We start from the raw sequence: 12,379 nt of genomic DNA on the forward strand, positions 1-12,379 counted from the left end.
GTGTGTACACATATGTTGCATTTAGACATACGAAACGGGCAGATTATCAGAATTGTTTATACTGTGCTACAGCCACTGTGCTGCATCATTGAAGTCTTTGTGGAGGATGGAAATTTTAAGGTTTTGTTCCAATTTGGAACAAAGGATTTCAAGATTATGATGTATGGCTTCATACTGAAAATTCTCTGTGAAAGAAAATTCCAGAAATATTTGTTTCAGATCGATTAGAACATTTTGTTTAGACAAAAATAGAAATGTTTTGTTTTGATGTTGACTTTTAATTTTTTTATATTATATTATAATATCTAATAAAAATACAAACATTTCAAAACTAAAAGTCATTTCAAACCAAAAACTCAAAGTGTTCTGTTCCAAAAATGTCAAAACAGGACATTTTGACGTTTTTGGAACATTTCCCCCCCTGGTTTTGCTTCAAAATGAAATGTTCATGCAATCAACACATGCTTTTTCAAAGTGTTTCAATTACAATGGAACTGCATTCTCTGATGGACAATGGTTCCATCAGAGTTTTTTTTTTTTTTTTTAATATATGATCTAGCTATTGATTCTATTGGGAGTAGGACCAGAGTTTTATAGACAAATAAAAGATATGACCCTGCTACGGGAGCCCACTATAAGACAGCAATGGATCACGATTAACCAAGGAGAGGGGTATGGGAAGAACAAAAGGTGATAAGAGTAAAAGATTATAACAAATGGTTTTTATTAGATATACATCTTACTAGTTAATTTCTCTCTCTTTGTATGTGAGTATGCATTTGTGAGTTGTTTAAAAAGTTGTAGATATTGTTGCTCTGGATTACTGTTTAATTTACTACAGGCTTTGTGTATGTATTTTATTTGCAAATTATGCATGTGGCCCTTATCTTGTATGTGTTTTGCAGACAATACTAATGCTTGGACTTAAGGGTATACCCCAAATGAATGAAATTTATTTTAAAAAATGAACAAATAATAATATTTTACCTTCTACCATGAATAATGATACTTAACATTTATACAGCATTTATTTTCCAAACCACTATACAAATATTAAAAAATGAATCCTCACAACAACAAATCAGTGACTTTATTTTCATAGGTTTGGACTTCTGAGTGCTCACAGCTCCCTTTGAAGTCAGTTGAAGTTGTGGATACTCAGCAGCACATATTAAAATCAGGTCTTTGTGTGTTTAAACATGGATGTAGGTGCACAACTTTAGATTTGAAAATTTTGGTTTAAGTGACATTATGGAAGGAACATAAGTCAGTAGAACTTGGATGTTCATGACTCCCATCATGACTCCATCACCTTCTGTTCTCAAGGATTCCAAAACAAATCCCAAATCCACTATCTTGTACCCTGCCCCGGTAAGGTCAAGTGGGCATTACAGTGATAGGCGACCACAGAGAAGTTGTATGGTGTGCTTCAGGGAGAAGAGGAAGAATCCATCCTCCAGACCATGGAATGGCTGTTGAATGAAGTCTACTCTAGTCAAACGGCTGAAGTAGTCTGTACAATTCTTTACATACCGCCTCGGCTATAGGGGAGGAGAAAAGAATATGCAGCGGCAGATTTTCCAGTTCAACCCTCCTCTGGGCTGCCATGCTGCACCCTCTGCTGCACAGGAAGCACTTGGAAAGTTGGTTCAATAAAGAGAACGCACATCCTCTTCAAGACCTCCTAAAGTTCTATTCTGTTCTATTCAGGATCTTATACCATATTCATCACCACAATATCTTAATGCAGCATACAAAATTAAATAGAATAGAATAGTTTGGCCCTTCTTTTCCCCTGCACAGCAAAAATGCAATGGTTCCGTTCCTTTGGGATCTCCATAGCTGCAGTTGAGAATGTGGGATTTTCTCCTATAAGAATACAGAGACAAATGTGGCTGTTTGGATATGTTGTCAGAAGAGAGAGTGCAAGTAGCCTCACCATCAGCTCACCAATACAGGAGATACCTGAAATTCAGAGGTAGTGCTCCTTGGAATGTTACCCAGCAAACCTGGGCAGTAGATCTGATGGAGCTCCATGACTCTAAAAGAGTTAGCCAAAGCTCCCCTTCATGAGGTGCGGGGGGATGAGGAGGGGTGTTGAGGGATGATGCATCTGCAACTTTCCATACTGCAGTAAGGAACATCTCTGGCCATGCGCCCACAGTGCCCACTGAGCCATTCTGCTGGTCTCTGCTCTGCACAGAAAAAGTATCTCAGGCCACTTCCACTCAGGTCCTATAGCTTACTACTTCCAGCTCCAGTGCACTTCAGGGGCTTGCCCACGGGAATTACTTTACTTCACTTGCAACTGAGATCCTGACACTTATGGGGTGCTAAGGCACCTGTGGTGTGCAATACACGTCACAACAAAGGGGAAGAGAAAAATCTGGTAAGTGACACTGAGCCAGACTCTATTATTACAAGAAATGCCACGATATTTTAATGTCTAGGTGTAAACTCATTATATAAGGTCACATCCAAAAGTCTGAGCCATTTTACAGCCAAAATGAACTGAATAGAACACAACTGACCTTGGAAGAATGAAAGTCTGAATCAACCCTCAAGCTGACTAAAACATCAGAAACTCCAAAGGTATCCTAAGAAACTTTCACAGTGGGTCAATGCAAATTCCTGACTTCCCATTAAAAGCAGGGAGAGAATAAGATGTGTGAACAACAGACAATGATCAGCATAAGTTGTGATGCTTCCAACTTTAATCATGAGCAACCCCAAGTATATTTACAGAGGAAAGCTTACCTATATGGTATTCGAAAACCAGAGGGTGTAAGTTTAGACTGCTAACAAGCAAGTCTAATTTTCCTACATACTTAGGGTTTCATAGTCAACTATACCCACGAAAAAATAGTACAAGTAGTAACCTGATATTTATTCGCCACAGACATGAAGAAAGCTTAAAGAATTATACAGTGTCTGAAACATTTGACTGTTTTAATTGTAATGTTTTTTAAATTGATTTTTTGCTGTGTTATACATTGAAACAGTGGCAAAAGTTCACAGTAAAGAAGCAAAGCTTACACTATAGTGAGGAAAGAGGGCACTAAGTCTGTCCAGTCCAATTAATCGACACATATTTCTAAAATAGGGAATGTGGTCTTATAATATTACATAGAAGTATCTATTCTTCTTAGGTTTAGTGGATAGTAAAGTAGAGCTGTTTCCCAACACCAGTATGATCTATTTGTCAGTCTTCGTCATTATAGCATCTCAGCACCTGAGAAACATTAAACATCAACTCCCCTGTGAGAAAGGGAGTATTATTATTTTTCCTTATTTTGCAGATCAAGATTCAGTCAGAGACAGATTAAGAAGCTTGCCCAAGGTAACACTTGGCCAAGCAAATTTGTGACAGAACCAAAATTTGAACCAAGGTTGCCTTAACCACAAGTCCATTTTTCCTCCTAGTCCATCCTCACTTGCTAGTCTAAACATCCCCCTGATGTCTGCACTTAACTAAATTACTCACTGAATTTTTCCTAATGTGCTCAAGCTAAAACCTATGTACAGAGAAAGGAAAGCAAATTTAGAGTTATAATCTGTTTTTGTAGCAAATCATATTCATGTCATTGATATCCATATTAATTCCGAATATATTTGGAGCCACTATACCTTATTTCTGTTTTTAACATAAGAATTGTCATTCATGTCACATATTAAACCAAATTAAATTATAAAAATACTCCGTGCTGTAAGAACCAACAACACAAGTATCTCCTCTTATTACACGGAGACAAACAAGTAGTTTATTGGAAAAAATATGTGAATCTCATTTCTGATCCTAATGAAGCAAGTAGCCCATTATACTGAGGTTAATTTGTTGACTCATGATTTCTACTTATCCAATGATATACCGAATCATATGAACAAACCTCTACATCTAATCAGTTTTTTTATTGAATCCTGACCTTTAATACACCTTCTTCTTGATTATGAATGACAGTGACCTTTATCTAATTTAAAACAGACATACTGATGCAAAAATATGCAAAGTACACATGTAAATTCTGAATTAAGATGAAGATGTGCATAATCTTCTGGGGAGAAAGATAGAGATGTTTACATTAGGGCCAATTGATGGGATGTGTGTGTGTGGGGGGAGAATAAACAAAAAAACAAAACAAAACAAAACCCCAGAACAAGAATGGGTTTGGAGGAACAGCTGCAGAGAGCCTGAAGTCTGTTTAGATTTCCAGAACTTCTATTTAGAATCCCGAAATGTCAATATAAATATCAATTTTTATTATGCTTTTCAGCATTTTATGACATTCATGAAATGATCAAAATGCAGTAAAGTCAGACAAAATACCTCTTGCAAGCTTTGGCAAACTATGCTTCCATATTCCATTGTTTTTTCACTTCAAATACATACAATTCATTCCCTGCAACAGAAAAGCTGAGTCAAATTCACAACATTCTAAGTGCTGTATATGTTCGGTTCATGCTGCCCTTTGTCTCAAAATGGAATGCCATGTGCATCATCAGGCAATATTCTTTTTAGTCCATAACATATTTAGAAACTGCTGTCACTACTGAAAAAAGAGTGATTTCTGGGGGAAAAAAGTACTTACCTAACTTCCCCCCCTTTCCTGGCACTTCCTTCTTTTTCCCCTTAGGTTAATACAAATGGGCTGCATTGACAATACTAGAGATGAACCCAGCCATGGGCACATTCTGAACTGCAGCATAAGCCTATAATCCACTCTGTCTTTTCACAAGTCATTCTTTCCTATGATGAGCTCTGAAATGAAATTGTACATCAGCTGCTCTGCTCAAACATTGGAATCCATTTTTTTTAAAAGAATATACAGAAAATTTGCAAAACTATGAGTAAAGAATGTCAAAGCACAAGTCTAGTGAACACATTCTTCTGACAGAATCCTACCAAACAGTACCTGGCATTAGCATGTACTTTCACGATTAACAAGAGGGGGTTGTCAGACTACTATTTCTGAAATAAACAGATTTATCCTGACAGATAATCAGCAGTTTGCACTGCCTAATACATGTTATCATCCACGACTGACATCATTACATTAAAAGCACACTTACTATAATCTTTCATTGGAAATTAAACAGATTTTATGTAAGACATAAGCTGGATCTTTTGGGGAGTGAATGGGGACTGGGAAGGGAGAGAGAAATGTTGGGGAGAACATATACACTAAACAACAAAGAGTAAATCCCAAGAAAATCAATGCCAGGTTTAGTCCTTCAGAATCTATTAGCATAATTTCAAAAGATATTAAAACCAAATGTGCAGAACTGTTAAATGTGTACTATACATGTAACCAGTATCGGGGTAATGCCTTTCACTTTCCCATGATTCTATCTCAATGGTATCCTCTGTGTGTCTGTGTGTCTGTCTGTGTCTAGTCCCCTGCCTTACCCACAATAGGAACTAGGCACCTAACAGTGACATCACAAGTTTGTGATATATTTCTGATTTAGACATTTATAGTCAAATTTTTAAAGCTGGCCATGGATCTCGGGAGCCCAACTTGAGTGAAGTACCATGGGGCTGATTTTCTGAGGTATTGAGCACATGCGTTGTGAGTACTCAGCAGTTCTGTTAATCTGTTCTCAAAATGAGCTCCCAAATGAAAGGATTCAGAGTAGCAGCCGTGTTAGTCTGTATCCGCAAAAAGAAGAACAGGAGTACTTGTGGCACCTTAGAGACTAACAAATTTATGCTCTAATAAATTTGTTAGTCTCTAAGGTGCCACAAGTACTCAAATGAAAGGAGGCATCCCTGATCAGTGATCATGTTTGTAAATGTTGGTCTTAATTCCTAAGGGCCAATTCCTGAAATGTTCTTTCAGTTAAAAAAAAGTAAGGATTGTAGGATTTGTCCTGAAGTACAAAGAATGTGTGTTCCTGACTGGTCCTATAATTCCTTGAGTCCTGCTTAGGCGATGAAACCAATGTGGTTATGCTATGCATGGGTAGGGGCAAGATATTAGAAGCTTGTGCAGAGATATTGAACCATCTGTGTGCTACAGTGTAGAGAGTTTTGGGACAGGATACAGAAAGGCAGAGAAAGGCCAGAAAGATGTAGGTTAATAACTGGTTGATCTGGGACTAACACAGCCAGGCTGTGCAAACCCCTTGGGGGACAGTGCAGAAGCTACTGAAACCCAGTGGTTGAAAAACTGGCTGCAGAGCAGTCCTGTAGCATGAGGGAAATGAGGAATGATTCCACTCACACATCTGACATCTGTGGAACCTTCCTCACAAACAGCTTGTTTACTCAACTAGCTTTTTCAGCAGGAACCAAGAATGGGCTCTGTGAGGACAAGAAAGTTTTAATAAAAATGATCTCACATTCTTCCTTCTTCTAGGAATGCTCAAAATCCTTTGAGGATGTTACCTTGCCTCAAAAGAAGGACATTGAGCATAAAATAATTCCAGGAACATTAGGTCTAATTCTGAAATTTTTCTTTCTTTCTTTCTCTCCTATATTTTTTATTGCAGTCACAGTGTCATAGTTAACATTACATTGTTATTACTGACTCCACTGACTCACAGAACACAGCATAGTGCAAAGGTCAGGGAACAGAAATTGCATAGGTTACTTAGTGGTTGTATTCCCTTTAGCAAGCATTTACTCCTTTGGTTGTAGTCCCCCTAGCTAAAGCATACAGCTTCTGAGCCACAGGCTCTGTAAAAAGGTGAGTCAAATGTCCAAGTTTTGGGTCTATTAGTTTATTTAGGGTAGTAGAGAGACAAGGTAGGTGAGGTAATATCTTTTATTGGACCAACTTCTGTTGGTGAGACAGACAGGCTTGCAAGACAGAGAGAGAATGAGAGCAAGCTTGTCTGTCTCATCAGCAAATAAAAGATATTACCTCACCTACCTTGTCTGTCTAATATCCTGGAACCGGCATGGCTATAACACCACATACAATATTGAGAGTAGTGAATTTCTCCACAAACAGAACCTGAAAACTGGGTACATTCTGTTTTTTCTATCCTTGAACAGTTTTTTCAACTTCTTCTCTTTGCTGCCAGGCTAATAACAGCTGGTTACTGAAGGGTCCAGTTTTGAGAATTGATTCACACCAACGCATATTTCTGAAACTATCTAAGAGATTTTTTAATGTTGCAACATTAACAGAGTGATGGAAATTAAATGGATATGTGACAAATGCAATCTTCTTGCAAAATCCTTGGCAGTATCATACAGAATTTAAATGAATTCATAATTATGTGCTAACTATACATTTGTTTAACACTCACATTTCTCAAGAATGAAAAAAAAATAAACTATTCTTTTAAAATACAGTCTCTTAGCTGATTTAGACCCGTTTCAATCCCACTGGTGTAAATCAGTGAAGCATTTGGCTGTGTGGCTTTAGCCTCATGTACTGGGTACTGTATGCGGGGCAAATCCACAGAGTCTGATACTTCAACGAGGATCAAGGAAAGAAAAAGCTGATCTAACAAAGTGGTCTCATTTGTTCTTTTTACCCTACTCTAAAAATGTTGAATTGCTATTCACCCATGTTCTGCATATTTCTTGCACTTGATTATGTGTTAAGGCTGTTTGATTGTTGTTTACGTTAGATATTTTGTGTCCAAAGGTCAAATGAGCATAGCTTTTGAATCAGATTCCGACTGGCTGCTTTTGTAATACTTAATCTTTGCACAGTGGGAGGAAAAGAAAGTGGGAGACAGTTCAAGCTAACTCAAATAAACAGACAGAAGTAAAGCAACAATTGCTTTTCTGTACGGACCTGCTCTTGCTCGTTTCTTCTTTAGAGATAACACTCTTTGACGCAACGTCAGATAACCATGTTCAAAGTTTCACAGGCTAACCATTTAAAGATGCATTTCCATTCCATTTATTTTCCTTTATCTGAACCCTCTATTGGTTCATTTCAACTGAGGACATTTCAAAACAGAGACATGTAGGGGAAAAAAAGGGCCCACCTTCACACACCTCTGGAGATTACAAAGAAAGGCATATGACATTAGAATGCTGTGTTCTGATGAGAACAGTTGTTTGCATAAAAATTTTAACTATTACTAAAACTTCAATGAAGTTTCAAGGAAAGAAAGACAGATAAAGCCTCAGGTTAATTTCAGTCATTACCAAGCACTTTACACCTGCTGAAAAATTCCAAAATGCAAAGGGATGTCAATCTTGTTCTTTAGGAATTTTTTTTTAAAAATGGAGAAGACCTTCAAAGGCGGTCAGTAGACAAGACAGTCAATTACAGACCTGATTCAGCTCTTAACCTCTTGAGGTATAAGTATGCTTTTTCTGCAATAGCAATCATTTTCAGCATTCATTCAGATAAAAGGCCTAAATTTTCCAGCATGATACTTCAGCAATGTATTCTGGAGTACAAGGCAATGACAGGTATTGCAAAATAAGAGCATGATATAATCAAATACGTAAATTGATGAGACACCCTGGGGAACACATATTCGTTTTCTGCTGCCGTAGCAAGTCACCAATGACATCTCTTTGCTTGATAAACTTGTCGCCACATAGGTTTTCTTTCCTAATAACCTATATTGCTGTACATTTTCTGACATGATCTATCATATGTTCCCTCCATTGCTAAAAGACTCTCTCCCCATCTCTCTCTCTCTCTCTCTATTTGTAACTCACAGTACAGCAACTAGACTTGGTTAAAACTGAAAGCGACTTGGGCCTCATTGAACACTGAACAAGTTAGATGGAACTTATTAACCATCTCTATAGCATCCTTTTAAGATGATAATTTATCTTTTTAACTGTCCTCTGTAAAACCTGCAGAAAAGAGCCTGATGGGAGCAAGTACACTGCATTATATACAGCTACAAGGTTTACCACATCCTATAGATTCTCTTGCAAGGCACACTGAAGTGGAGTAAAAGGTAACTTATCTTGAAGAGTTGTTTCAGTGAGTTACCATAGCCAGGGCAAGTTCACAGATAAAGAGGAAGAAACCATTGTCAGTGGAAAACAGAAACCAGGTGTAAAGGACCCTAATAATTTTATTTAGAAGACTATGAACTAACTTGCAGCTTACCATATGGGTTAGATCTTTGGAGAGTTTCCTGAGAAGCTAGCAAATAAATTCAGAGGCTCATATAAAATACAGGGCCTCGTTTTCCTTTCATTTATTTCAGTGTATCAATGAATTCAAGGTGTAAACCTGGTGTACGTAAGAGGAGAATCATACCAATCATTTTGAAATTACTCAGTGAAATGATGGTGGTGACTCACTAAGGAACACTTCCATACCTGTAAAACATTGGCCATTTGGTTGATGGGGAAAAGGAAGCCAAAAATAGCTGTTTGCTACAACATTTTTTTATTCACTTACAAAAAGCTTTTCCTGCTAAAGGTCCTTTAGCCCCCTTTTCATATTTCCAGTAGTGACTTATCTAATCTCATCTCTCTGATTATCAAATTCCATAGGGATCTCCTTTATTTCCCAACTTTATACTGGCCAGAATTTCCATTAAAAAAGATCCCTAAGGTCTTTCCTGAAGTTCACTTTTCCTATCTAAAATTCCCTACTCCCATTTTATTTTTTTTGTAATACCCCAAAAATGTTCTATAAACGCTCTTGCTCCTGGAGTAGGCAAGAAGAATGAATTTGCACTGGACTTTTTCCTCCTTCTCTAAATCAAAATTGCTGTGTGTGCAGCAAGCAGAATGGAGAAATTTCTCACTCTCTTTCTATATGGAAATTATTCTAAAATTTGTAATTTGTGAAGGCATTGTTCAAAAACACATACTGGTTCTTCCTAGGTAACTTTAATTTACTTAAAAAAACAACCCCTGGCACTTAAAATAGTTAACAACAATTATAATTACTGGATAAGAAAGAAAGGTCAGATTTCTGTTACATCACTGTGAAAGGCTTTTATTACACACTCCTATAAAACATATTTCTTTTGTCAGTTGCCATCCTAGCAGACTAGCCTGCATACCAATAGGAACACTAAAGTGCCAAGAAGCAGAAGATAGTTATCTGCTAAAATCTATGTAGAGTAACCTAACAAATGCCAGAGGAAGAAAGATTGCCCTCTGCACAGTAATACTTGTTTAGATGTCTTCTTTATACTGACAATGACAAGGCTCCTTTCGTTTGTACTGTACTACAAAATCAGAATGCATTTTTTTCAAAAGCAGACTGTATATCAAAGAGAAAAGATAGACATTCTAGGAACTGGGATACTTAATGTGGATAAGTAAATACATTTACCTGAACACTGCTAACTAAAAGTCCTCAATGTTAAAACTGAAGATTTATACCATCAGTATTATTCAAGGTACTAGGGAAGGTTTTTGTTGGTTTTAAACTTTTTTCTTTCCCCTCTTTCTGTCCATTCTGCTTTACAAAATTTCCCTCTTACCTCTATATTGTTTCAAAGTTTTAAAATTACAGTTGTTTTTATCAACTCCTAAGTTAGTTATATAATGGTTCTATATGAATAATATATACAAAACTAATTATTATAATTTACAAATTGCAGCTGTTTTAGGTGACAAACAGGAACTTTTATTGCAGGACAAATTTAAGGAAGAAGAATTCTAATGTTGTAACTTCTGCACTGTGCTGCTCTTCAAAACTATTATTTTATTGTATTTGAATATATCTAAAATTGTCCTGTCAAAGGCACATTTCAGATGTAACTCTAAACTCTGCCAGCAAATCCAAAGAAATGTTCATGAAGTGATGCCAGACTTACTGTCTGCCTTCATACAATCAGTGTGCTTTCAAACGTGCTAGTTTCATATTTCTTGTTATACACACTTTGAGTCAGAACTTTACTCAGTAAATAGCGCTCAAATTCCCCCTCCCCCTGCAGTCTATAGGAATTATGTGCCAAACTGGTTTTGATCCAGTTAACTTTCTTTAAAAAAAAAAAAAATTATTTTCAACATTTCAAAAAATAGATATTAACACAAATAACTATAATGGTTACATTTAATTACTTCTACTACTACTGGCAATTCTATTAACAATATGTTTATCTTGTGGTCTACATTTATTTGACAGGCCCATTTGCAACAAGGCCTGCAGTTTCCTTGTATACAACAGTGCAAAGTAAAAGGTGACCTTTTTATTTATGTTTAAAACATTTCAACAGTTAGTTCTGCTCCAAAGATAACACCCTAACAAGGTTCAAGGCCAGAAACCCCTGACAATATTGACTTTTCACTTGATGACTACTGCACTGCATTAACTTAAACAGACACCGGAAAACATTTTTTAAAAGGAAAAAGAAAAAAGCTTAATTGAAGGTTGCATTTGTAGACTAGAGAGCCTCTATGTTAAAATCTTACTTGTCATTGTAAAAAGGATAAATAGCTGGCTAAATAAACATTAGAATAACAGTCACTTAAACAACTGCACCTATACAGATAAGTAACACAAGCATCAGGCACCTGGCATCATATTAGGACCTACTGATGACAACAACATGAATCATTATAGTGACACCTAATAATGAGCAAACAGTGACGGTATTACATGTCTTTAGAAGAATCAGGCTCCTACCTTTACAAGACAGATGGACGGTAAGTCCCCCTTTAAAGAAAGTTGTCAGTAAAACCGGGCTGCAGTTGCAGTAAATTGAGTCCTTTCAGTCACTGTATACATGCAGCAGTTCTGCAATGAGGGAAAAAATATTATGGGAGGAGCAGCTGTGAACGAGTGACCTCCTGAAGCTGAGTTCTCTTTGTGAATCAAGCACTGGGAGCCAGTGCCTCTGATTTGCATGGATTATCTCCACTTGAACAGATACATTTAAATTTATCTGGCACGGTGGCAAAAAAATTGGAGAGTAAGTGAATGAGAGCGAGAACAAGAGAGAGAAGGGGAGAGAGAGAAAAAGAAGACAAGAAATCGGGAAGCTTGGCTGGATATGCTGGTTCTGGCAGAACTGTGTCTCAGAAGAGCTACAGCTCCCTCTTCATGTCACAATTGTAAGATAAGAAATGCTGTCATTAAGCACTGGTTAATAACAGAATTCCCCCCTCACCCCCTCCGAACTTCTGATGTTCCATTTGATCAGATTTTTATAAACACTTAATTATTCTGTCATCATAAAGTCAGGATTTTATACTGTAAGCTTCAAATGATTTGTATTCAGGCAGGTAAAAGAATGAGGCAGGTAAAACTCCCCACGTAATTTTAAACACAGAAACATTTCAAACTGAGTAGTTTGTACAAATTAAGACAGATTTCTACATATGCCTTAAAAATACACTTATTGAGTATGCAGATAACTTTAAAGACATGGATAGAAGATGGCATTCAAAATGTTGATATATAGTTGTCTTTGACAAAAATACCATTGCTCTGGGTGTGTAAGCCAACATTTTTGAGATTACTGAAATGTATCAAGACAAAGA

At 36.9% G+C, this 12,379-nt stretch overlaps 1 protein-coding gene across 2 annotated transcripts in view; it reads right to left on the reverse strand.

Annotated features, from left to right (window-relative positions):
- The window catches only part of ADGRL2 (adhesion G protein-coupled receptor L2), a 476,523-nt gene extending 464,684 nt beyond the window's left edge, over positions 1 to 11,839 (reverse strand). For both annotated transcript variants that reach the window (XM_054036673.1, XM_054036671.1), the window contains exon 1: positions 11,523 to 11,839. The gene's annotated coding sequence lies outside the window, so the exon portion shown is untranslated. The remainder of the gene's footprint in view (positions 1 to 11,522) is intronic.
- Positions 11,840 to 12,379: the final 540 nt, after the last annotated feature.

Source organism: Malaclemys terrapin, chromosome 8, assembly GCF_027887155.1.
Source record: "Malaclemys terrapin pileata isolate rMalTer1 chromosome 8, rMalTer1.hap1, whole genome shotgun sequence".
Lineage (NCBI taxonomy): Eukaryota > Metazoa > Chordata > Testudines > Emydidae > Malaclemys > Malaclemys terrapin.